Raw genomic sequence first — 24,462 nt, forward strand, 5'->3', positions numbered from 1 at the left:
TGCAGTGGCCACCAAGCTTCTTTGAGTGCTTCAAGCTATCCCACTGGGAATGCCTCCTCTAGCGCCTGAGAGCTCTCAAAGGACCAAAGCTGGGTTATGCTGTTTTGTGAAATGATTCCCCACTTTGTGTGCGTTGTATTTGGAAATATTTGTTCGTATTGTGCTACATACCATATAGAACATTTAGCAAACCAGTGCTTTAATATTCAAGTTAAAACTTCCCTTATCCATAGGGTTGGTATGCGAATCTGAAGACTAATGGGAGGAAAGCTGGTGGTGATTGTCATACTGTACTCGGAATTCTCTTCTCCCCTCTGAGGCTTAGTTATGGTGTTAGGTTCAGTATGCCTGGCTCCCTGTACTGTTAGGTAAAGTTGTTGCTCATGGGACTCCTCAGTCTTTTATTGATAATGGACATTTGCCTGGCATTCCCTTCCTTCAGTTCAACTGATAAAAGCTTTATTTAAAATTTCTATTTTGATCAGTCACACCAAAAATATGGCAGTCATAAATCTTTACATAATCAACATAAAATAACAACATAGCCTAAACTACCATATGTACAGATAATCTGATCATAATAAAAAAAATGGATAAATGAATACAAAAGGATAACTTCACCATCCCCCAAAATAAAACTACTTTAAGACAAAAGGCAACAAATTTAATCTCAAGCACATTGCCACCTGTTAAAGAGAAAGTAGAAACAAGTTGGATATAGGATTTCAGGCTAGCTTACAAACAGACTTTCTGGACCTGTCTTCCAGGTCTCTAATATTTTCTCATACATTTTCTATCCACAATGTGAAATTTTCCATGACTTTATATATCAGATCACTAATTTCACCTGAATTCACTTTCAACCTCTTATTACATACTTTTATTGATTTCAAAATTTTGATGTTATTTTTTTAAATTCCACAGACTCTAATTTTTGCTTTTTATTATTACTTTTTTGGCTAATATTTATTACATTTTATTAATTTAATACCTTCTGTAATTTCTCTGAGGATGCAAAGCAGAATTACTTAAAATTGCATTTGTTCTCAGCAGAATTTCCAGTATCCTCCAGAGTGAGATGTTGGTTTGCTCATTCTGGTTCTTTTCTTTTATTTATGTGTTTCTTAAATATCAGTTGATCCCTGATTCTTTCACTTATCAGATATTGTATGACTTGTATCATCTAGAAATTCTTCAACATTTTATTTTGTCTTCTAATGATAATCTCTCCTTATTTTGACACAATTGTGAATTTGTTCTTTTTTCATTGACTTTTTTGTGTTCCAGTTTGATTTGGGGAGAGAACACAGTTAAACTTGCATACTCAGTTTACCATCTTGATCTAGAATTCTGCTTTTAACTCCTTTGGGGTAAAACTGATCCTCTTTTGTAACCCAGGATTGACTATCCCCAAGTGACTGATGATTCCAGCCCATTGGTTTAGATCACAGGTCTGGATCACTGTCATCATCTAACAGGTTAACTGCTGGATTCTAATGAAGAGAGATCACCTACTAGTTCAGTTTAGTGACACCCCCCCCCCCCACAAATGTCCCAGGATGTGTTTCTCTCTGACATCATTGTACACACATTTACCTATATATCTGAATCAATGCCTATACAATTATTGCTACTGCAGCAACTCAGGTTTAAACTTGAATGATTGTTTTACTACCATTCTTCATTGTATATAATTCACTGAGAAAAATGACACCCTGATTTTGCCCTTTTACTTGTTTTATAAATACTCATTTCTTCCTGGTAATATGAAAAATGTTGAAATGAAAGTTTCAGGTTTTCCTGGGGAGAAAAAAAATGACAATTTTCAATTACCGTACTGCTTATCACAAAAGCAGTTTCATTTGCCCGCTGGCTTCACTGACTGGTGTCAAGATAATGCCAAATAGAATGTTTTGTTAGCCGAATGCCACCCACAGAGCTAGACAAAATATTGCTTTTCATATACTTTACAAAAATAGTAGCTGTTAATTGTGCTGCTCAGCCATAAGCTGATCAAGCTAGAGAAAACAAATGTGGCATTTACAGTTTTGGAAGCACTTCCCTCAGATTTCTAGTCACTAATGCATAGTTTAAATCTTGGACTTAGGAATATTTATCAAATTCTTTTAGGTCTCCTGATCTACTGAATGTTTAGTTATTGCCTGTAAATGAAGTAGAGTTCTAAAGAGGTTTGAGGCCACTGACTAAGATTTACTATAGTATTGTAACTTAATGTGTTTTTGTACTCTGGTTTATTGTATTAAAGGTTAAAATAAGAATTGGTACATAATTTTTAACAATTACTGGACATACTCATAGACAGTTTTCTTCAACAAGAATTTATTGGTGCTTTTGCCATGTCAGATACTATGTTAAGCACTGTGGAATATAAAATGGTAATTTCAGAATTGTGTGTATAGATTTTAAAGAAAGACGAGCGTTTAAGGTGCAAGGAGTATAATGGTAAAATTTTCTAGAAAACTAGACTAGGACTAGATTGTGAAAAACCCTGCATGCAAGGTCAAGGGATGTAGATGTAGAAGGAACCATTGTAGACATTACCCAGAAGAGTGACATAAGAGTCTGTGTATGCTTTAGAAATGTCATTTTTGTCAAAATTTGAAGGATTCCCAGATATGCAATGGGACTGGATGCAAGGAGTGTAGAATTACATCTACTAGAGGACATAAATAGTGAACATGTGGATGGAGAACAATCACAAATATAGAAGCAATGTAGTTTTGCAACTGACTAGTAGACTGAAACATGACTAGATTATTGTCTGGAATTACAGTAATACATGTGACATGTCTCTTGGGAAGTCATGACATTGAAACTTTTATAGTCAAACTCACCCTTTAATACTACAAGCTAATTTTCCATGTAATAGAATGGAAAGATAGATAAATATGCTGGTTATCTTAATAAGAGATCCTTAAAAGAACTACAGTGTGGTGGTTAAAAAAAAAAACAGCACACGTGTTGAGACCTCATTCAAAATTCTGACTGTGCCATTGCAAGTCATATGACATTAGGCAAGTTACTTAATCTTTCTAGCCTCAGTTTCTTCACTTTCTAAAAGATAGGCATGACAACATCATAGAATTGTCTTTAAATTTAAGTGAGATATTATACATGGAACACTTAAGGCAGATTCTGGCAAATAATAATGGCTCAAAATCTTAGTCATTACTCTGTAGACAAATGAATTTCCAAGTCATCTTATGATACCCTATTTCAATTCAACTCTTATACAGAATTGCAATATATAAAACATATCAAAGTAAAACTTAGTGTCTATTTATTTTGTAAATTCAGATGCATGACTTTTTCTTAATAGTAGATGAATTACTTGGGACAAACCTTAATCAATATAGACTCTAATGTACTAATATTTGGTATAGTCCATTTGATTACATGAGGGTTTTTATTGAAGTTTTTAAATAAAATATTGGTAAATAACTTAGGTAAAATTCCAACGAAATGCTTGCAGAATCATGGAAGCATCTCTGAGAAATTCCAATCTTCTTTGGAAGACAATTTTTAAAAATTTAAAAAACGTGAATGTCGTACAAGCCCCATCACCCTCATTTTACAGATGGGAAACACCCTGAGAAAGCAATGACATGCTCAGGTTGACACAGCAGGTTACTGGCAAGGCCAAGACTTGTTCTACTTTGTTCTTGGAAATGTGTAGAGCAGGGCAGTGGAATACTCTTCAGGTAATTAAGACACATTCCTTCAAGCAGCACCTTCTCTGTATTTTCAGTTTTGTTCTCCAGATCTCTCAGTTGCTATTGTCTCCTTTTCACCTTCATAGTAAAGCTACGGAGGAAACTGTGAGTGATTGAGCAAAACTCACAAAAATAGGACCTCCCAAAAGGCAGGATTTTTGTCTGTTTTCTTCACTACTGAATCGCTAATGCCTGAAACAGACTCTGACTTATTACCAAGCTCTTATGTTTGTGGAATTAATGTTCTTTTGGGGACTAGTGGATGGATGTTACTTCAATTAAAATAACAATGATAATTAAGATAATGATACCACTTTTAAAAGATTTATTACCGGCTAGGCAATATTATAAGCACTTGATACCTAATAACTTTTTTAATCATCTCAGCAGACCTACTGGGTAGGTGGTGGTGTTATCTGCATCTTGCAGATGAGAAACTTAAGGAATGTAAAGTTTAAATCATTTTTCAAAGTTGTACAACGAACAGAGTGGCAGAGCCAGTATGGGAACTAAAGAGTTTGGCTCTAGAGTTTACTCTCAACCCCACTAGAAAACGGCTACAAGATAAGTCTGGAGTTTCATTTTCCTTCTGCAAGTTTTCTATTGTTTCAGAATGAGACAGTGCATGAAATTTTATATTGGTATTACAGCCAGAGCAGTAGGTTGTCTTTTTCTAGAGGAGGAGTGAGTCCCTGGAGGAGGGCTCGGTGAGCACGTCAGGACTGACAACAGATCTGGGCCAGGGATGACCTGCAGTGGGTGATTATCCGGCTGAGGTGGTTTTAAGCAAATTCTCACAAATAATTTGGTGCTTCTCCCTTCAAGAAGTGGATCTTTACTGTGCCCAATTTGAATGTGAGCTGGACTTATGACTCACTTCTAATGAATAGAATACAGCACACTTAATGATATGTCACTTAAGAGATTAATTTATGAAAAGACTGGCTTATGCCTTGGGGTCTCGCTTGGATCACTTGCTCTGGGGGAAGCCAGCTGCCATATTGTGAGGAGCCCTGTGGAGAGACCTACATGGTAAGGGACTTAGATATTCGGCCAACAGCCAGTGAGGAACTGAGGCCTGCCTGTACCACTTGAGTGAGCTCCACAGGACTGCAGGCCTGGCTAGCAGCTTGACCATGACGCCTTGACAGATCCTGAGCCAGGACTTCACATCTAAGCTACTCTCAGACTCCTGAACCACAAACAGTGAGACAATCAGTGTTGTACTAAGATGCAAAGATTTGGAGTAATTTTTACACATCTATATAGATAACTAAATATTGACCTAAGTCATCTAGAGAAGGAAATGTATAACATGAATTGAAGAAAGGCAACCTTCTTTGTGATAGTGATTCTTTAGTCTACATCATAAAGTATGAATATCCACTTCTCTGAAGGGGTCCTTAAGAGGCTGCAGTTTCATAAAGACCCGCTAGGTGGGTCTTTATACATGCCCCATATAGAGTTTGATATGAGGACATAAGAAGCATTTTTCTACCCCATTTGCTCTATTTATTGAAAACTCAGAGGCCCAAACCATGCCCATTTTAGTGATTATTTTTCCATTGTATCATTAATAAAGGAAGAAAGTACTTGCTGGTCTGGGAGAAGACTAATTGATAGAGGGGAAGGAAATAAACAAATTAGAGTTGGTAATTCTATTGTGACAAAATGTCTTAATGCTAAAATTACATTGAAAAGCTGGTTCATGTAATTTTCAAGGGAGGCTTTTTAGTGTACATTGCTCATTAAAATGCATTTGTATGTGCATTTTAATTTGATGAATGGTGACACCGTCCCATTCAAAATGCCAAGTAACGGTTGACAAAGGTTCAAGAGGGACTAAAACAAACAATAGGAAAAAGTCTGTAAAAAAAAAAAAAAAAAAGTGTGATCCCCACTCAAAACATGCAGGGGCCATATTCAGAAACTCTTACCAAGGTATCAAAATCAGTGCCTCCCTCAAAACCATACATCAGGCATTATGAATTTTAAGTATGTAGCCATAGAGAAAGTTTATTTAATCTTAAAAATATTGTATTTCAAAATGTACTGGCAAATTTAGGTCCCTGTTGATGGTAGCAGAAAGAAAAAGTATTTCTTTTTCTATAATTCAATTTTCATGTGATGATAGTAGCTTGGATAAGAGCGATAGTTAGGTTATGAAAAGTGAAAAAATATTGGTATCAGAATGTTTTTGAAGGTAGAGTCGACAGGCTCATTGGTCTGATATGGAGTATGAGACAGAAGAACCAAGGTAGAAATCAAAGTGCGGCCTGAGGAGCAAAATAATGGGTAGTGCTAGTAACTGTAATTGAGATTAACAGATTAGGTGATGCTCAGAGTGAATCAGGAATTGTGTTTAACCTTTACTGCTTATTTATACCTAAGTATAGTTGTCAAGTATACAGTCAGATTTACAAATCCACAGTGCAAGGGAAAAGTTATCATTGAAAAGATAAATTTGGGTATCATCAGATAGTTGTGATAGCCAGCCTCCAACGTGGCCCCAAATGATTCCTGGCCCCTGGTATTCATGATCTTGTTTGGTCCCCTCCCTCATTTTATCAGGGTTGGTCTGTGTGACTAATAGAATATGCAAAGGGAATGAAGGATGGCTTGCCACTTCTGAGATTAGGTCATTGTTTTAGTCGAAATTCTCCCGAGAAACAGAAGATGGGTATTGAGAGGGGCAGAGAGAGAGAGAGTCATTCGTTTAAAGAATTGGCTCATGTGGTTATAGAGACTGGCAAGTCCAGAATCCAAAGAGTGGGCCAGCAGGCTGGAGACCCAGGGAAGAGCTGTTGTTGCAGTTAAAGTCCAAAGGCCATCTATTGGCATAATTCCTGCTTGCTCAAGAGAGGTCAGTCTTTTGTTATATTCAGGCTTTCAACTAGTTAGATGAGGCCCACCCACATTGCAGAGAGCGTCTGATATACTCAAAGTGTACCAATTTTTAAATGTTAATCTCATCCCAAAACACCCTCACAAAAAAATCCAGAATAATGTTTGACCTAATATCTGGACCTCGTAGCCCAGCCAAGTTGACACATAAAGTTAACTATCACAGTTTTAAAAGACATATGGCTTCTTCCTTACTCTTTCAGATCACTTTCTTTTGGGAAAGCCAGCTGCCATGTTATGAGGATACTCAGGCAGCCCTGTAGAGAAGTTCATGTAGTGAGATATAGAGCTTTCTGCCACATAAATGAGCCATCTTCAGAGCAAGTCCCTCAGCCCTAGTCAAACCCTCAGATCACCTCAGCTGTAGCCAAGAGCTTGACTACAACCTCATGAGAGAGCCTGACTAAAACCACCCTGCTACACTGCTCCTGGATTCTGAACCCTCAGAAAACGTGTCATATAATAAATGTAGCTGTCAAGCTACACAATTTGGAGGTAATTTGTCATGTAGCAGTTGATGACTAATACAGGTTTTGGTGCCGGAAGTGTTGAAGTATTAACTAACACTTAAAAATGTGGAAGTGGTTTTGGAACAAGTCAGTGAGTGGATGCGAGAAGCATGGATGAAGGTGTTTGTTAAAGCTTGAAGAGCCCTGAGGAAATTTTGTAGGAACATCATGGCCCTTGAGGAGGCTGTGATTGATGAAAGTAAGGAAAATCTTTTTGGAAACTGGAGTGAGGGAGATCCTTTTATGTGGTGATGGAATGTTTAGCAACACCATTTTCTACATTAATGAGGAAAGTAAAAATAAATACCTAGTGAATTGGATGATGTCACTAACGAGATTTCCAACTAGAGTGGTAGAGGGACCACTTGTTTTTATCTTGCTGCTTATAAGTAAAATGTGAAATGAGAGGAACTAGAAGAAGCACTGTTAAACCTGAAGGAGTTGGGACTTAATAGTGTCGACAATTTTCAGGTTTTCCAGTGGAAAAATGATGCTAAAATTGAGATGGCTACTAAACAATGATTAAACACAAGACATTACTAGGAAAACATGGGCTAAAGATAAGGCATAAAGTGTGACTGTAAAATCCTCTAAGACCTCAGAAAAATCAAAAGTGGTACATCAGAGTATCATTCTGTCAGACAACAGGTCCTCTAACGACAGTAAGTGTGTAGCTCACAGATACTCTTAATCAAACCATAAAGCTTCCAAGAAGCTGGAGAGCATTGTTTCTCAGCTGACTCAGAATAAGCCCAAGTAGAGAAGAGCTTATCTAAAAGAGGTGCGTAGGTGTGTTTTTGTCTAACATGTAGGGCAGGTGACTTCTCTCTTCAGTTTCACAGGTCTTCAGATTTAGAAATTGCACTCAAGAGAGATACTTAAGGAATTAAATTCAAAAAGCTTCATTTAAACTGGGCACGATCCCTGCCTTCTGGTATTCACACCCTTGTTTAGACCTCTCACACACCATATTGAGGTTAGTCTGTGTGAACAACAGGAAATGACAAATGTCTTAGTATGTCACTTCCAAGGCTATGTTATATGACATTGTGGCTTTTGCCTGGTTCTTTTGCAATACTGCTCTGGGGAAATCCAGTGTCATGTTGTGAGGACACTCAAGTAGCACTGTGAAGTGGCCCTTGTCAGGAAGAACTGGGGCCTTCTTCCACAATCCAGGAAGAAACAGGCCTATTTCCAATAACCACATGAGAGATTCATCTTGGAAGCAGATCCTCCAACTTGAGTCCAGGCTTCAGGTAACCTTCACCATAGCTGATAGCAAGACTCTAACTCCAGGAGAGACCTTGAATCAAAACCATCCACCTAAACCACTGATGAATTCTTCACCCTCAGAAACCATGTGAGATAATAAATATTTGTGGTTTTAAACTGCTGAATTTGGAGTAATTTGTAACACAGCAATAGATAACTAATAGAGTGGTGTTTAAAGCCATTTGGGGAGATCTCCTAGAAAGTGAAGGTAGTAGGTAGGGAAGTCATGCTGTCAGGGGACTGGTGCCTGAAGCCTGCTGGTGTTTAAGTATCAGAAATGAGGGGGAAGATAGAGCTGTATAACTCTGGCAAATCAACTGGCATTTATTTTCCCTGTCCATCAAATAGAGATAGAATAGCCTACAGTGATGTGGGTGAAGATTAATGAGATAATGTTTGTAATGTATATAACGTAGTGTCTGCAACATTGTAGAGTCTCAATTGGTATTTTCCTTTTTTTCTTATACCCTACTTACCATCGTTTTAGCTTTTCATTATCATTAATAGGACAGGGTCTCAGATGTTCAGATGACCATCATGAACTGTGTTAAATTTTCAGAATTATTTCGAATTAGGTTGACTGTGCTCTTTGTAGATATCTTCCTTTCCCTTTAAATTGGTGTGTTCTGAAATCCATTTTCCAAGGTCAGTAAAAGAATGTTATCTTATCAAAATATGCATCTATACCTTTAGAATTATATATAAGAAATATTACTGGGGAAGGGGTGGATTAAGGACTTAGCTACAGAATGGTTTAGATTTTACTTTTAGTTTTATTCATGTTCATTTATATTTTGTCTATCTGTTGAGAAATTTCTATTCAGTAGTTTTGTTTTTTTTTTCTAAGTTTAACATCCTGGGAAATTTTTTAAGCAGTGAGAAGTTAGAAGGTATCTATTTAAAGCAGATGGGTAAAAAATGTACTTTCCTCAGAAATCATTTAATGTCACACTTAGGAATGCTGTACAGCTAAAAATGAAATTAGCCATCAGGCATCTGACAATTTTCATCCTTATCTGCCAGTCAAATGCTTCAAAAAGACTTAATGTTCCTGAATTTCATAGAGTATGGGAAAAATTATATTCTTGTTGATGGGAGAAAATGCAGGGCGATTATTTACTTCTGCTTGACTCCCTTAGAATTTTGGAATGAAGACTCTATAAAACTTGTTCTCGTATTGTTGTGAAATAAACTTGATGACCAGATCACAAACTCCATTTTAGATGATGATGCTTATGTTTTCAAAACAGTGGGCTCAAAAAATACTTTACAATCTTTTAATACACACCTACATAGAAAGTGAATTGTAACCTTGTCAGGGTAACATTGTAAATCTTAAATGGTGAGTGTGTCCACCACATAAACACGTGGCATGTTTGCACTGCTAACATGGATGTTGGAATTACTTTTTATTACCATTTTTGCCAGTTGATTTTCTAATGCTTTAACTTCTACTCTTTACTGGTACATTAAGCATGTGGAAAATCATTCACTTTTTGCTTCCTAAAATATAAATTTCATTCTTAGGAAAAATGTTTTGTGAGGGAAGAGAGTGAAGTTTTTTTGTTGTTTTTTGTGAGGGGACTCTACATGGCATAGGTCTAGTTCCCTGAAAACAGACTCTGAGATGAAAATTTATGTTGAAGAAGTTTATTAGAGCTCTTCCATGGAAGTGTCTGTAAGAAGGAGGAAAACAAGTTTGGATGGAAGAAGAAGTTAAAGTGGTGAAGCTATGTAACAGAAGCATTCTGTAGATGTATTTGACCTTCATATGTGTCCCAGTACCCCTTCATTGGCTAGTCATTGGATGCAGGCTGCCCCCAGAGGGAAGTGCAAACCTGTAAGCCAAAACTGCTGGATATCCAAGAATTTGCAAACTGTTATTAAACTGTTGATACCTTGACATCAGCCATCATGGGACTATTTCAGGGCTTTGCTTTCGGAGCACCAGTTTACCAGCACAATACTGGGTGCATCCTTGGGCAAGGTGGTTTCCTTCAGCAGAGCATAATACCCAGAGAGATATATAGCTGTGATCCGTTAGCAGGCAACAGTCCCAGAAGCCAAAGCAATGAGTGCCCCAGTCATTAAAGAGGAGATTTGGGTAGTACAGCACAACACATGCTACAGTCCACACCATTTATCACCCGCATTCACTTGCTTTGTACAGTAAGTTCTCGTCATATGAGAAAGATCCCTCCAGAAGTCCAGGTGCTCTCTTTTCTTTAGGTAATTTAGAAAATGAAGATTAGACCTTTAAACCATAAATGATGCTCATCAACTTCCTTCCTCTCTCTCCTACGATCCCTTGTATATTCCCCTTATACTTGGCTAGAACCTCTGCAGGTCTCGGTGGTGTATCTGATGGGGTGAACCTTATCTTCATAACTGAGTGTGAAACGACTCCCAAATGGATCACCTGGGTGCCAGATTTACTTATCCCTCACCCCACAAGCCCTATCACCTATTGATGGTCAGGGTGAATTACTCCTGGTGGTATGTTGCCTCCTTTCTTTGCCTCTGGTCTCTCGACTCCAAGGACTCGAAGTGAGTAGATGGAAGCCTGAAAATAAGTTTAGTGAAACTGTATGTCTCCTGGTGGAAGTGTTATGCCTTTGGGAGCTAGAAACTCCAGATCCTAAGATTCTAGAGAAGAGAAATACAAATTTCCTACATGGGTTATTGCGAGTGATAGTAACTAAGGCTACTCGTATTCCTACCCTCTTAGTTCTTGGATTCATCTATTCTAGCTGGAGACTTTACATGCTTCTGTCTTTAAGGCTATACTCCAGCTGGGTCAGGGAAACAGTTTTGGGATAGTATCATGTGTAGTACAACACCCATGGTCATGTGTCCACTGCCATATCCCCTTTGGTATTGGTCTATGGTGTTATGCAGGATTCTGTGCTGGTGCATCAAATATTCTGAATATCTTTGAATAATGTGTTAGCTGGGGCCCTGTTGGCAAGAAAGGAAAAGCCATACTTAGAATACATGCTGATTCCAGTCGAGATGAATAGCTTTATTCTAAGGTAGGAGGAATCCAATGTAATAAACTTGCCACCAAAAAGTTTTTCTGGTGGATAATAATTAGGATGTAATGTTGGTTTGTGTTGTGGCAGGTTTAACATTTGGCAGAAGCAGTAACTATCAGTCTTAGTGAGTGGGAACATATGCTGTGTATTTTCTATCTCTGACCTAACGCCTGATCCATTTATGAGCTTATTGTATGAGGAATGGGGTGGCAGATGACAAGGGCTGACTGATGGCAAAATGCAGAGTTGCTTTGACTATTTGGTAGTTCAGTACTTATTTCATTGAGTGTGTTTTTGGATGGGTATTGTTACACAGTACAAAGTCTTCAAATACTGTGACCACTTCCGTTGGTACATCCTTATGCTTCTTTCCCAGATCTCCCTGTCCTCAGTCTTCAACTTTCCCCTTCTAGGCCTGTGGAAATTCAGCCAGTCATTTGCCATTTCTCATTAGTCTATTTGCATTCTTTAGCTATTTGCATTGCTTCCTTTTCCACACAAAGTGGATAACCAGTTGTCTGAAGCTTGGCCTTTTTCTTTCTCTATCATCTGGTCAAAAAAAAAATCCCCTCATGTGATCACAGATATGAGCAGAGAGAGAAGCACAAGTGCAGTATTAGTAAATTATATGGAGTTCTGAGCTGTCTGCTTATGCCAGGATGCTACCTTACTTATGTCTGAACATACCACTTTCATATTATAAGGAATTGCTGTTGGACTGGTCCAACCAATGACTTCATGAGTTTGACAGGATGTAGCTATGGTCACATGGTCAAATGATTTCCGTGGTTAGATATTCTATCAGGGTGCAGTAGCAGACCAGTAGCTGTTTGTCAAATGGTATATAGTAGTTCACTTCAAGGCAGGAACTTGCTGCTGATCCCTGGAGGTCTGATTGTGATTTTTCTATTGGAGGATTTAGTAAATGCCACATTGCACCTTTACCATGAAAGTGGTATCCTCTAGGATTTTAATTGAGTAAAATCACGTACTGTAAAAGTTAAGAGTTTAGGATATGGAGTATGACAGACCTTGATTGAAACCTTAATTCTGCCATTTTTTAGGAAGTTACCTTGGATGAGTCATATAAGCTAATTCTTGATTATTTCCCCTGAAAATGGGGAAGAGGAGAAGAAGAACATAATCTAATAAGTTAAGCTAAAGATAGCCAAAAATTTAGCAAAGCATCTGGTGTGGTGTGGTGCTGGCTTGTAGAAAACGCTTAAGGAGTAGAATTTGAATTTTTATAAGAATTATCAGTATTATCATTTTAAAATTTTACCTGAAAACCAGAAAGATGTGTTCACTCAATTTTCAGATGTACATTTGGTGAATCTGAATATTTTTGTTAATAAGTGTTAGTGTGGATGTGTGTGGATGTTTTACATAAGTAAATACTCATCTGTATCACCTTGATTGACTAAATGAAAATAAAGACTGTGTCTAGACAAGAACAAACATCTGAATATTGAGATTGTGGGAGACGAAATGTTCATATCATACTTTATTCATAATTTATTAAAATAGATATAAAAGAGCACAAATGAGTTGTCACACCAAGAAATTAAGAGAACACAAAATTAAAATGTGAATTGTTAAAATAGCTAGGGGTACTGCTGAATCACACGAAAATATATGTTCTATTTATTTCTCCCAGTCCATCATGTATTCAAACTATTGGCCTGCAAACTTGTTACCAAAAAGAGGCCACTATATATTATCAGTAGAAATTAGAGAAAGGCTCTAAAGAGCTATTTTCTTTATTTCCTTCTTTCGTTATTGTGTTTCCTTTAGCAAAATGTAAATTGTGATAGTTTAATTTTTGTTCCCATTTGAAATGATGCTTTGAAACTTACTGCGATTACATGGCAGATAGGAAATCTCCCAATTAAAGTCTATATTACAGAATAAAAATATAAACAAAGCCTCTAAGCATTTGCTTCCCTACTGTTCCCCCATTAAACTCCACCTACAGTTAAATAAAAAGTTTATATTGTCATTGGATGTACTGTATATGCCAAGACTCCAATCATTTTATTATATATAGCAAAGAATCTGGGTATGGTTTTTAATCTAGAGGGGCAAGAGCTAATGGAGAGGGCAGGTAGAAAGAATAGCACTTGAAATCCCGCTTGACACTGCTGATGGATAATACTAGTGAGTCCTTACTTTGGGGCAGCCCAAGGTTTGTGCTGCATCTTCAGCCACAGGAAACAGTCCTAGTATGGGGATTCTCCCTCAAGTTGTGGAGACAGTTGACCAGAAGAGGTTCTGTGTTCCTAGTCAAGCAAAAAAGTCATGTAGAGAAATCACCCCAGCTCAGAGACCTTGTCAACAAGAAAAACAGTGGAGGCAAACGTCCTAACTCTGCTGCCTGCATATCTCGCTCTCTAAGCACACCGTGTCTGGACCTCAGAACTCGCCATGTAAACTTACATCAGCCAGCTGTTGAACTTAAGGTCTGATCAAAGCATGCTATCAGAAATGAAGTGGTACTGAGGAAAAAAATAAAGGCAATAGGTCCACCCAATTAATGGATAAATATGTGGGTGATCTGGATGGCCATCCCTTCATTCAGAGTAATTATGTAAATAAAAACTGGCATAAGACCCATGGAAAGGTCCACATCATTAAAGAAGGAGAAAAATATAACTAGCAAGATTGAGAGGAATGCATACACGTATATGTGCCTCTATTCCCATATCCATATCCAAATTTATATGTACATTTTACATGTCTATTTGTATATATCTATAAAAGTTGCTTGCCTTATTCCAGTCTTGTGTGCTGATGAGATTTCTCAAACTATACTTACTAGAAAAGGGTATGAAATGCAATTTTAAGGTTATGAATAAAAGAGATAAATGTATATCAGCATCAGACAAGATGCTCCTGGGTGACATCCCAGTGGGTTCCGTCCATACAGAAGGCAAGCAGCCAACACCAGCTTCAAGATGGCAGAAGAGTAAGACATGGAGATCACCTTTCTCCCCACAAATATATCAGAAATACATCTACATGTGGAACAACTCCTACAGAACACCTACTGAACGCTGGCAGAAGACCTCAGACTTCCCAAGAGGCAAGAAACTCCCCACGTACCTGGGTAGGGCAAAAGAAAAAAGAATAAACAGAGACAAAAGGATAGGGACGGGACCTGCACCAGTGGGAGGGAGCGGTGAAGGAGGAAAGGTTTCTACACAATAGGAAGCCCATTCACGGGCGGACATTTCAGCTGGCGGGTACGGGATGCTTCAGAGGCACGGAGGAGAGCACAGCAACAGGGGTGCAGGGGGCAAAGAGGAGAGATTCCTGCACAGAGGATCGGTGCCGACCAGCACTCATGAGCCTGAGAGGCTTGTCTGCTCACCCGCCAGGATGGGTGGGGGCTGGGAGCTGAGGCTCCAGCTTTGGCCGGATCCCAGGGAGAGGACTGGGGTTGGCTGCCTGAACACAGCCTGAAGGGGGATAGTGCACCACGGCTAGCCAGGAGGGAGTCTGGGAAAAGGTCTGGAACTGCCAAAAAGGCAATAGACTTTTTCTTGCCTCTGTTTCCTGGTGCGCGAGGAGCGGGGATTAAGAGCATTGCTTAAAGGAGCTCCAGAGACGGGCACGAGCCGCGGTTATCAGCGCGGACCCCAGAGACGGGCATGAGACGCTAAGGCTGCTGCTGCCGCCACCAAGCAGCCTGTGTGCAAGCACAGGTGACGATCCATACATCCCCTTCTGGGAACCTGTGCAGCCCGCCACTGCCAGGGTCCCGTGATCCAGGGACAACTTCCCCGGGAGAACGCACAGCATGTCTCAGGCTGATGCAGCTTCACGCTGGCCTCTGTTGCAGCAGGCTGGCTCCGTACTCCGTATCCCTCCCTCCCCCATGCCTGAGTGAGACAGAGCACCTTAATTAGCTGCTCCTTTAACCCTGTACTGTCTGAGCCAAGAACAGATGCCCTCAGGAGACCTACACACAGGAGGCGGGGCCAAATCCAAAGCTGAATCCCCGGAGCTGTGTGAACAAAGAAGAGAAAGGGAAGTCTCTCCCAGCAGCCTCAGGAGCAGCAGATTAAATCTCCACAGTCAACTTGATGTACCCTGCACCTGTGGAATACCTGAACAGAAAACGAATCATCCCAAATTGAGGAGGTGGACTTTCAGAGCAATGATATATATACTTTTTTTACCTTTTTCTCTTTTTGAGAGTGTGTATCTGTATGCTTCTGTGTGTAATTTTATCTGTACAGCTTTGCTTTTACCACTTGTCCTAGGGTTCTGTCTCTCCGGTTTTTGTTTTTTCTAGTATAGTTTTCAGTGCTTCTTATCATTGGTGGATTTGTCTTTTGGTTTGGCTGTCCTATTTCTTTTTTAATAACTTTAAAGTTTTTTTAATTCTTCGTTAACTATTTTTTCTTTCTCTTTCTCGTCTTCTTATTTTCTCCCTTTTATTCTGAGCCATGTGAATTACAGGCTCTTGGGGCTCCAGCCACACATCAAGGCTGTGCCTCTAAGGTGGGAGAGCCAAGTTCAGGACATTGGTCAACCAGAGACCTCCCAGCTCCACCTAATATCAAATAATGAAACTCTCCCAGAGATCTCCATCTAAAGGCCAAGACCCAGCTCCACTCAACGACCAGCAAGCTACAGTGCTGGACACCCTATGCCAAACAACTAGCAAGACAGGAACACAAAAAAACACACCACAAGATTTGGACCTGCCCACAAGAAAGACATGATCCAGTGTCATCCATCAGAGAACATGCACTACTGCCCTCCACAAGGAAGGCTACACAACCCACTGAACCAACCTTAGCCACTGCGGGCAGACGTCAAAAACAATGAAAAGTACAAACCTGCAGCCTGCAAAAAGGGGAGACCCCAAACACAGTAAGTTAAGAAAAATGAGAAGACAGAGAAACACACAGCAGATGAATGAGCAAGGCAAAAACCCACCAGACCTAACAAATGAGGAGGAAACAGGCAGTCTACCTGAAAAAGAATTCAGAGTAATGATAATAAAGATCCAAAATCTTGGAAATAGAATGGAGAAAATACAAGAAACATTTAACCAGGACCTAGAAGAACTAAAGAGCAAACAATCATGAATGACAAAATAAATGAAATTAAAAATTCTTTAGAAGGAATCAGTAGCAGAATAACGGAAGCAGAAGAATGGATAAGTGACCTAGAAGAAAAAATAATGGAAATAACTACTGCAGAGCAAAATAAAAAAGAATGAAAAGAATTGAGGACAGTCTCAGATCTCTGGGACAATATTAAATGCACCAACATTCGAATTATAGGGGTCCCAGAAGAAGAAGAGAAAAAGGGACTGAGAAAATATTTGAAGAGATTATAGTTGAAAATTTCCCTAATATGGGTAAGGAAATAGTTAACGAAGTCTAGGAAGCACAGTGAGTCCCATATAGGATAACTCAAAGGAGAAACACACCAAACAAATATTAATGAAACTATTAAATACAAAGAAAAAATATTAAAAGCAGCAAAGGAAAAACAACAAATAACATACAAAGGAATCCCTGTAAGGTTAACAGCTGATCTTTCAGCAGAAACTCTGCAAGCCAGAAGGGACTGGCAGGACATATTTAAAGGTATGAAAGGGAAATACCTACAACCAAGATTACTCGGCAAGGATCTCATTCAGATTGATGGAGAAATTAAAACCTTTACAGACAAGCAAAAGCTAAGAGAATTCAGCACAACCAAACCAGCTTTACAGTAAGTGCTAAAGGAACTTCTCTAGGCAGGAAACACAAGAGAAGGAAAAGATCTACAATAACAAACCCAAAACAATTAAGAAAATGGTAATTGGAACATACATATTGATAATTACCTTAAATGTAAACGCATTAAATCCTCCACCCAAAAGACATAGACTGGCTGAATGGATATGAAAACAAGACCCATATATATGCTGTCTACAAGAGACCCACTTCAGACCTAGAGACACATACAGACTGGAAGTGAGGGGATGGAAAAAGGTACTCCATGCAACTGGAAATCAAAAGAAGCTGGAGTAGCAATTCTTATATCAGAGAAAATAGACTTTAAAACCAAGACTATTATAAGAGACAAAGAAGGACACTACATAATGATCAAAGGATCAATCCAAGAAAAAGATATAACAATTGTAATTATTTATGCACCCCACATAGCACCTCAATACATAAGGCAAATACTAACAGCCATAAAAGGGGAAATCGACAGTAACACAATCATAGTAGAGGACATTAACACCCCACTTTCACCAATGGACAGATCATGCAAAATGAAAATAAGAAAACACAAGCTTTAAGTGATACATTATACAAGATGGATGTAACTGGTATTTATACGACATTCCGTCCAAAAACAACAGAATACACTTTCTTCTCAAGTGCTCATGGAACATTCTCCAGGATAGATCATATCTTGGGTCACAAGTCAAGCCTTGGTAAATTTAAGAAAATAGAAGTTGTATCAAGTATCTTTTCTGACCACAATGCTCTGAGACTAGATATCAATTACTGGAAGAAATCTGTAAAAAATACAAACACATGGAGGCTAAACAATACACTACATAATAGCCAAGAGATCACTGAAGAAATCAAAGAGGAAGTCAAAAAATATCTGCAAACAAATGACAATGAGAACACGACCCAAAACCTATGAGATGTAGCAAAAGCAGTTCTAAAAGCGAAGTTTATAGAAATACAATCCTATCTTAAGAAACAAGAAACATCTCAAATAAGCAACCTAACCTTGACCTAAAGCAATTAGAAAAAGAAAAACAAAAATCCCCAAAGTTAGCAGAAGGAAAGAAAATATAAAACTCAGATCAGAAATAAATGAAAAAGAAATGAAGGAAATGATAGCGAAGATCAGTAAAACTAAAAGCTAGTTCTTTGAGTAAACAAAATTGATAAACCATTAGCCAGACTCACGAAGAAAAAAAGGGAGAACACTGAAATCAATAGAATTAGAAATAAAAAGGGATGTAACAACTGACACTGCAGAAACACAAAGGTTCATGAGCGATCACTACAAGCAACTATATGCCAGTAAAATGGACAACCTGGAAGAAATGGACAAATTCTTAGAAATGCACAACGTTCCGAGACTAAACCAGGAAAAAACAGAAAATATGAACAGACCAGTCACAAGCACTGAAATTGAAACTGTGATTAAAAACCTTCCAACAAACTGCAGCCCAGGACCAGATGGTTTCACAGGCAAATTCTGTCAAACATTTAGAGAAGAGCTAACACCTGTCCTTCTCAAACTCTTCCAAAATATAGCAGAGAAGGGCACTCCCAAACTCATTCAGCAAGGCCACCATCACCCTGATACCTAAACCAGACCAAGATGTCACAAAAAAGAAAACTACAGACCAATAACGCTGATGAACATAAATGCAAAAATCCTCAACAAAATACTAGCAATCAGAATCCAACAGCACATTAAAAGGATCATACACCATGATCAAGTGGGGTTTATTCCAGAAATGCAAGGATTCTTCAGTATACTCAATCAATGTGATACACCATATAACAAATGGAAGAAGAAAAACTGTATGATAATATCAATAGGTGCAGAGAAATCGTTCAACAAAATTCAACACTCATTTATGATAAAAAAAATCCTTTTGAAAGTAGGCATAGAGGGAACTTTCCTCAACATAATAAAGGCCATATATGACAAACCCACAGCCAACGTCATCCTCAATGGTGAAAAACTGGAACCATTCCCACTAAAATCAGGAACAAGACAAGGTTGCCCACTCTCACCACTATTATTCAACATAGTGTTGGAAGTTTTAGCCACAGCAATCAGAGAAGGAAAAGAAATAAATGGAATCCAAATTGGAAAAGAAGTAGTAAAGCTGTCACTGTTTGCAGATGACATGATACTATACATAGAGAATCCTAAAGATGCTACCAGAAAACTACTAGAGCTGATCAATGAATTTGGTAAAGTAGCAGGGGAGAAAAGTCACAGAAATCTCTTGCATTCCTATACACTAATAATGAAAAATTTGAAAGTGAAATTAAGAAAACACTCCCATTTACCAATGCAACATAAAGCATAAAATACCTAGGAATAAACCTACGTAAGGAGACAAAAGACCTGTATGCAGAAAATTATAAGACACTGGTGAAAGAAATTAAAGGTGAGACAAATAGATGGAGAGATATACCATGTTCTTGGATTGGAAGAATCAACATTGTGAAAATAACTCCACTACCCAAAGCAATCTACAGATTCAATGCAATCCCTATCAAACTACCACTGGCATTTTTCACAGAACTAGAACAAAAAATTTCACAGGTTGTATGGAAACACAAAAGACCCTAAATAGCCGAAGCAATCTTGAGAAAGAAAAACGGAGCTGGAGGAATCAGGATCCCAGACTTCAGAGTACACTGCAAAGCTACAGTTATCAAGTCAGCATGATACTGGCTCAGAAACAAATATAGATCAATGGAACAGGATAGAAAGCCCGGAGATAAACCCACACACCTATGGTCACCATATCGTTGATAAAGGAGGCAAGAATATACAGTGAAGAAAACACAGCCTTTTCATTAAGTGGTACTGTGAAAACTGGACAGCTACATGTAAAAGAATGAAATTAAAGCTAATACTCCCTAATACCATACACAAAAATAAACTCAAAATGGATTAAAGAGCTAAATGTAAGGCCAGACACTATCAAACTCTTAGAAGAAAACATAGGCAGGACACTCTATGACAGAAATCACAGCAAGGTCCTTTTTGATCCACCTTCTAGAGGAATGGAAATAAAAACAAAAATAAATGGGACCTAATGAAACTTCAAAGCTTTTGTACAGTAAAGGAAACCATAAACAAGACGAAAAGACAACCCTCAGAATGGAAGAAAATATTTGCAAATGAAGCAACTGACCAAGGATTAGTCTCCAAAATTTACAAGCAGCTCAATATCAAAAAAACAAACAACCCAATCCAAAAATGGGCAGAAGACCTAAATAGACATTTCTCCAAAGAAGATATACAGTTTGCCGACGAACACATGAAAGAATGCTCACCATCATTAAGCATTAGAGAAATGTAAATCAAAACTACAATGCGATATTATCTCACACCAGTCAGAATGCCCATCATCAAATCTACAAACAATAAATGCTGGAGAGGGTGTGGAGAAAAGGGAACCCTCATACACTGTTGATGGGAATGTAAACTGATATGGCCACTATGGAGAACAGTGTGAAAGTTCCTTAAAAAACTAAAAATAGAACTACCATACAACCCAGCAATCCCACTACTGGGCATATACCCTGAGAAAACCGTAACTCAAAAAGAGTCATGTACTACAATATTCATTTCATCTCTATTTACAATAGCCAGGACATGGGAGCAACCTAAGTGTCCATCAATAGATGAATGGATAAAGAAGATGTGGCACATATATACAATGGAATATTAGCCATAAAAAGGAATGAAGTTGAGTTATGTGTAGTGAGGTGGTTGGACCTAGAGTCTGTCATACAGAGTGAAGTAAGTCAGAAAGAGGAAAGCAATTACCATGTGGTAACACATATATATGGAATCTAAAAAAAAAAAAAAATGTCACGAAGAACCTAGAGGCTAGACGGGAATAAAGAAGCAGACCTACTAGAGAATGGAGTTGAGGGCACGGGGAGGGGGCGGGGTAAGCTGGGACAAAGTGAGAGAGTGGTAGTGTATATATGGACTTATATACACTACCAAATGTAAAATAGGTAGCTAGTGGGGAGCAGTTGCATAGCACAGGGAAATCAGCTTGGTGCTTTGTGACCAGCTAGGTTGGAGGGAGGGAGACGCAAGAGGGAAGAGATACGGGGATATATGTATATGTATAACTGATTCACTTTGTTGTAAAGCAGAAACTAACATACCATTGTAAAGCAGTTATACTCCAATAAAAACGTTAAAAATAAAAAAAGAAGGCAAGCAGCCAGTTCCCATGACGTAATGTCATACGTGTGTTTGTGTCTGTGTATATTCAGCTATAAGCCACTACTGTTTATTGCCCAAATCAGTAATTGGTGGTTGTCTACAGACTGCAAAAGTAGATCTGAACACTGTTTTCTCCTTGACTTTTCCCTTGTTGTAGTTGAGACATATTTTAGGACAAGAAATGGCTTCCCCACAGCGGCCTCTTGCAGTTAAGACTTCTTTGGGAGAGATACAAGAAAGTATTGCCCGTGCAACCGGCATTAATACATTTTTTAGTTTCTGTTTGAAAAACAATAGAGAAAGGTCACATGGCCAAATGTGATAAACCTATCCAGTGCTGTGTTCACCACTCACAGATTTTCTAAAAGCAAAGTGTAAGACGCCGAGGCTTTTAAAGCAGGGATGGTAAACATTTTCTGTAAAGGGCCAGATAGTAAGTATTTCAGGCCTTGTGGGCTATAAGTTGGTATCACGGTTATCGGCTCTGCAATTGCAGGGCAGAGGTACCACAGACAGTATGTAAATGAATGAGCATCATCCCTGTGTGACAAAAACAATCAGCAGTCCCTATTTGTCCCTTGGGCCATAGTTTATGGACCCTGATTTGGTGGGTATATGGACTTTAGTGGACCTTATGGTTCTGACCAAAAAAAGGCAAAATAAAACGATACAATTCTGTATGGAATTGAAGCTTTTTATACTGGGACAGAGTGAGGGAAATTGAGATGATTAAGGAACAGTACTATACTCCAATAATGGAACTATCTTGATTTCTTTTCTTTAGAATCACTTCAGAATTGACACATCAGGGAAAATAGCCATGTTCCAGCAAGAAGGCCAGCTAAGCTCTCCTGTAGCAAAAAGGTAAATATGCGGAGTAAATTGTGCTTTTAAAAATACATTACAAAGCTTTCCAAACCAGCGAGTGGGAGAGAGAGACAGAAGAGTCTCCAGTTGCCAGAAACATAGAGAAAACAGAAAGCAAAATAGTAAGTATGTGACCTGATTACACCCAGCACTTACGTTGTGGGTGTGTGTATGTCTGTGTGTTGGGGGAATGCTTTGGGAAATACTGTTAACTAAAGATTGGAAGGTTGTGTTTCTCTTTTTTTAGTGCTGAGGTTTGAGTAAGTATGAAATATTTTAAACATACAAATAGACAGTAATAAAATGACACAAGGTGCATCATTGTAGTGGAAGCTGTGGTTGGTATATTACACAGATGTGCCTTGCAGACCCAAGCAATGCATACATGACCCCACAGCTGAAGGCTAGAGCTGTGCATTGAATTGCTCTTGGCTGAAGCAACGTGCCTTGCCCAGGCTTTGACCTCCTTCTCAGCGTCAGCCGAAAGCCTATCACTGGTCAAGGCAAAGGTCTCTGTACTCAACACCCTTGCCTCAATTTGGGAAATCTCTGAAGAGTCATCCCAGCTTCAGACATCCCTGTGGGATCAGATGGTGCCCCCGTTCTGATCATTTTTCCCTCTGCCCAATCCTTATTTCCTCATTTTCTTTTAGGAGTTATTCTCAAGTGTCTACAAATCACTGTCTCAAATTCTATTCCCAGGGAAATGGACCTAAGACAATCATCACCCAGTTTTATAAATTAGCATTCTTTCTTACATATTTCAGTTACTATTTTTATTTTCATTGAGGAATTAAATATTTTAGACACAGTTGAAAACACTTCCTTCCCATTATCTCTAGAGAAATTTGCAATCTGCAACTCAGTGTTTGTAATTCTCATGAACACTTCTATATTTTAGCATATATTTGTGAATCCATAAACATGGTATGGTAATATTTGCAGGTGTCTAAACTTTATATATGGTACTATAGAATACATTCTGCAACTTGATTTTTGTTTCTACTCAAAATTATTTTTGAGATCTACAGTTGCTGATGTAATTAAGTCTTTAAAATATGATCTAAAGCAAATATGTCAAAATATTAATAGCTGATAAATTTCAGATTAAGGCACATGTGTATCTGGTGTATTGTTTCCTGTATACTTCTTTCTGTTGAATGCTTCAGGGTTAAACATTTTTAGGAAGTAAACTAGTTTAGTTCAAAGAAAAATAAAAACATGGAAATCCATTGTTTTCCTTCTCCACATGCATCTAGTCAGTAGAGTACAAACTGTATTGCCCAACAGCCTTTCACAGCGTGATTCAAACAAACCTAACTAGCTCTATCACCAGCTCCATGCTGGCCTGGTCTCTGCTCTGGCCCATCATTTTCAAAGGTATGCTCCACAGAACGGTAGCCTTGAAAAATGCTTTATGAAAATGGTATTCCCTAGTCAAATAATCCATTAATTCTGCAAGCTCTAGACCTGTCTTGGATGTACATTTGCTTCTCCATATTAAAGGCAGAGATAAGTTCTACAGTAAATAAGTGTATTCAATTTTTATTTAATTGTTATTTCCTAATTTTGTTTTTTCACGAAATTTTTTGCTTACAGAGCTCCCAGTAGACTTCCCATAGAACCAGTGCACTGTAGACAGTTCACAGTCACCACTCTAGTTATATTTTGTGTGGTTGCTATCCATCCTCAAACATCTCATGAGTTATTGTGTCTCCATGTTTTGTACTATTTGTCATCCATTTGAGTAAGTTTCTTTTATCTGCCCAGTACAAAGTTTGCTGTGCTTCCAAAGCAGTTTAATATGTCACTTCTATTGTGTGGACTATGCAAGGCACTCCCTTATCCACTAAAGAAGATCCTAATTAGTTAGAATCTCAGGCTGGGTCAGTATTTGTCCTGTTTACTCTTAGTGACTGACTAGTACCTGGCACATAGATGGAATTCAGTAGATGTGTGTTGAATGCCTAGTGGGTGGATGGGTGAATAATATGCGTTCTCATAGAGTTAGTGCATGAATATCATATTAACATCATTTGTTTATACATTTCACACACTAGACTGCAGGTTCCACAGTGCCAGGGATTATGGCTGATTCATGATTGTGTCCGCAGTGCTTAACATGATGTCTGTTACGTAACAGGTGCTCAAGAAATACTATTTGAAATT

This window comes from Phocoena phocoena, chromosome 16 (assembly GCF_963924675.1).
Source record: "Phocoena phocoena chromosome 16, mPhoPho1.1, whole genome shotgun sequence".
Classification (NCBI taxonomy): Eukaryota; Metazoa; Chordata; class Mammalia; order Artiodactyla; family Phocoenidae; genus Phocoena; species Phocoena phocoena.